At 38.5% G+C, this 3,430-nt stretch overlaps 1 protein-coding gene across 2 annotated transcripts in view; it reads left to right on the top strand.

Annotated features, from left to right (window-relative positions):
• Nucleotides 1–3,430, top strand: part of psip1a (PC4 and SFRS1 interacting protein 1a) — a 124,460-nt gene that overhangs the window by 6,907 nt on the left and 114,123 nt on the right. The window lies entirely within an intron of this gene.

Raw genomic sequence — 3,430 nt, 5'->3', positions numbered from 1 at the left:
ACTTTAGTCTTTGCAACTTTACAGATCTTCTTTATGCACCAAGAGCTTGTAACACTCCAAAGATAAAGGAAAAATTTTAATCGCATCATATGACCCCTTTAAAATCAACAGTTGTGCTTGTTAACAGTTAATGCATGGTGCACTATGAGCGGACTTTGCTTTTCCGGTGAGCATGAGCGGTACACGAGCGGAAAGCACATTCAAAGAGCGGAATATTGAGTGGAGCGTCATCCAGTGATGAGGAGAGTGAAACATGCGCGCTGAATACTGCCGGGCGGGGCGCGGCGCGCCATATATTATTATTATTATTATATGTAGCCTATATTTTCGGCTCGCATTTTCTGCTTATGGAACAGCAGCGATACAGTGTTTCCTTGGGTACCGATGTAAACAAAGCAGCATATCGTTTAAGGCCCCGATCAGACAGAACATGTTTTTCAAGCCGCCTTTCCACTATCTCCGACAAACGACAAGCAATAGACCGGAAATCATTCATTTCCAATGGAGAGTAGTGCGGGAGCTACAATCATATTTGAAATTTCAGATCCGATTTGAACTTCGGATGTGTAAAAATATTTGAACTTCTGCAGCTAGACCGTATGCGACCGCCCGACCGGATGTGATGTATTTTAATCAAAACCTAAGTGCGAGGTTATAATTACCAATATTTTTCCACTTTAACGTTATTCTGTAAACACCATTTCTGTAAAATGGCGGTTTAGAATAATTACTCTCATGTACTCTCATGTAAAGTACTCTCATGAATGCGCAGCAGAGACTGACACGGAAGAGAAGAATTGTTGAATAAAGTCGTTATTTTTGCTTACTTTGCGCACAAAAAGTATTTTTGTTTTCATCAAAAATATCTTAATTTGTGTTCAGAAGAACACAAGGTCTTACGGGTGATTAATGACAGAATTTTCATTTTTGGGTGAACTATCCCTTTAAAGCAGTTTAACATAAGGCAACAACATAACATAAAATGGGCAAAAAAATGAAGGGGTATGAATACTTTTGCAAGGCACTGTATTAGCGCGGTTACTGCATGACATGGAGGCTCCATCATTCTAAATATTTTATTTGAAACCATAAAGGGTCTAGTTTTATTTGTGTACACTCACAATATCAACAAAATGTTGTGCTTTTGTAAAATAACAAAAACAAACATGATGCGCTTTCTGCTGTCTCGGTCTCTGTGAACTGAAGCGTGTCACAAAAATGAATCAAAACTCAGTGTATAGGCTACTTGCCTCACAGACATGAGAAATATATCTATAGCATGCTCGAAATGTCTACTATTAAATGAACCAATTAAAATCTTTGTTGAGAAGTGCTGAAGTTGCGTTTGGTCTCGTACGTGCACTTTCTTAGCCCTTTGTTGTGATAAACAGTAAAGTGTGTTCAAGCACTAGCAAAATACAGTGTAAAGAAATACTCTTTGAGAGAAGCAGTCAATCAGCGGAAATTAAAAGCAGATCGTAAGTGTATTTATTTCTTGTCTCATTAGTGTTTGGCGCAGTTGTCGTTGCTAGGAAACGCTTGTTTTGTTTACTGTGTTGAGACGTGCTGAAGTTGGTCTCGTACTGTATCTCATACCTTGTCAGTGTTGTGCGCTTGCTTAGCCCTTTTTTGTGATAAACAGTAAAGTGTGTCCAGCTGAATTCAATTTCCGTTTTGTCAAACGGATATAAAAAAAGGTTAGTATTAGGGATGCATGATATTATCGGACTGATATCGGAATCGGCCCATAATGGGTTTAAATGTAAATATCGGCATCGGGCCGATATGAAAAATTATGCCGATATGTCTTGCCGATAAGAGGAAAACATTAACTCACATGTGCTCAGGGTGTGCTAGCGATTAGATCACGTCAGCTGTGTGGCTCATTCTTGAAGCAAAGTTTTTCCTGAATGGTGATTGGATTCATTGTTTTGATCGCTGCATTTAAACTGAGAAAGTATGTACAGAATGAAGCGTTCGGTGTATGACTGAGTAAACAGTAACAGCACGTGCAGTGGCAGCAGCGGCAGCCTCCCCCGGGTCCTAATGCCCGCTCAGTAAGGAGTTTTAATTCTGTAGGTGACGTTGTTGGCCTACTTCTAATAAAATTAAAATGTGTTTCTGATTAAACAGAGCAGTAATTGATGCCATAAAATGATGAGTATGTTTTGATTTAAAGGTCAGAAGCTATAGCTTACAGGAAAAAAAAATAAAAATCACAAACATTACATTTAAATTAAATAATTTTATATATACTGATTTATTCATTCATGTGTAATATGTTATATTTTTAAACAAATTATGAGCTCTAAGAGATTTTCAGAATTTTTACAACTCTTGCTTTAGACAATTTACAAATGTTAAACCTTAAAATAAAATGTTAAGGTTACTACTGCATCTTTCTGAAAAAAAATGCAGTGATTTATATATAGTTTATTATTTTCAAATCTTCAATGTACTGTCATTATAAAATAACTTTATTATTGTTTATTTAATTCTAACAAATAAGTTCTTGTTAAAAACTAACCAAAATTAAAAATAATTATATATCGGTATCGGCCAAAATGAGTTGAAAATTATCGGCATATCGGATATCGGCAAAAATCCAATATCGTGCATCCCTAGTTAGTATACTGCGGCAGCCCTCGTGTGAAGACCGAAGAGTGTAAAGACCATCGACTCTACCGTGCGACTCCACCGTGCAGCGACACACCGGCGCTAATACACTACTTTCTTTTTCTATTGGTCTCTGGAATTGTCAGTCTGCAGTAAATAAAGCAGATTTCATTACATCTATTACTAGTCATTCAGGACTAAACCTCATGGCCCTGACAGAGACGTGGATAAAACCAGAGGACGTTGTTTAGACACTGTCTGCCCCTTGTCTTCCAGGCCAGGCCGTACCACCCTTTCTGCCCCTTGGCTGTCTGATGTTCTCCGTGAGCATCATTCTAAGCTCAGGGCTGCTGAAAGGGTGTGGCGCAAATAAAAAAATACTACTGACCTTAATGTGTATCAGTCACTCCTCTCTTCCTTCTCTGCTAATGTCTCCACTGCTAAAAGGACATACTACCATAACAAAATTAACAATTCGTCTAACTCTCACATGCTCTTTAAAACATTTTCATCGCTCCTTTGTCCTCCTCCTCCCCCTCCTTCATCAACTCTAACAGCTGACGACTTTGCCACATGCTTCATTAATAAAATTACAAACCTCAGTGCACAATTTGTCACACCACAAACTGTCAAACACATCTTACCAGCAAACATACACTCGTTTTCATCCTTCTCTCCACTCTCTGAGGCAAAAGTCTCTAAACTCATCCTTTCCAATCATCCTACTACTTGTCCGCTGGATCCTATTCCATCTCATCTCCTTCAAGCCATTTCTCCTGCCGTTGTACCTGCACTCACTCACATCGTTAACACA

Source organism: Sinocyclocheilus anshuiensis, unplaced genomic scaffold, assembly GCF_001515605.1.
Source record: "Sinocyclocheilus anshuiensis isolate Anshui unplaced genomic scaffold, SAMN03320099.WGS_v1.1 scaffold89, whole genome shotgun sequence".
Classification (NCBI taxonomy): Eukaryota; Metazoa; Chordata; class Actinopteri; order Cypriniformes; family Cyprinidae; genus Sinocyclocheilus; species Sinocyclocheilus anshuiensis.
The sequence above is the reverse complement of the archived record's forward strand: the minus strand, read 5'-3'. Positions and strand labels throughout refer to the sequence as shown.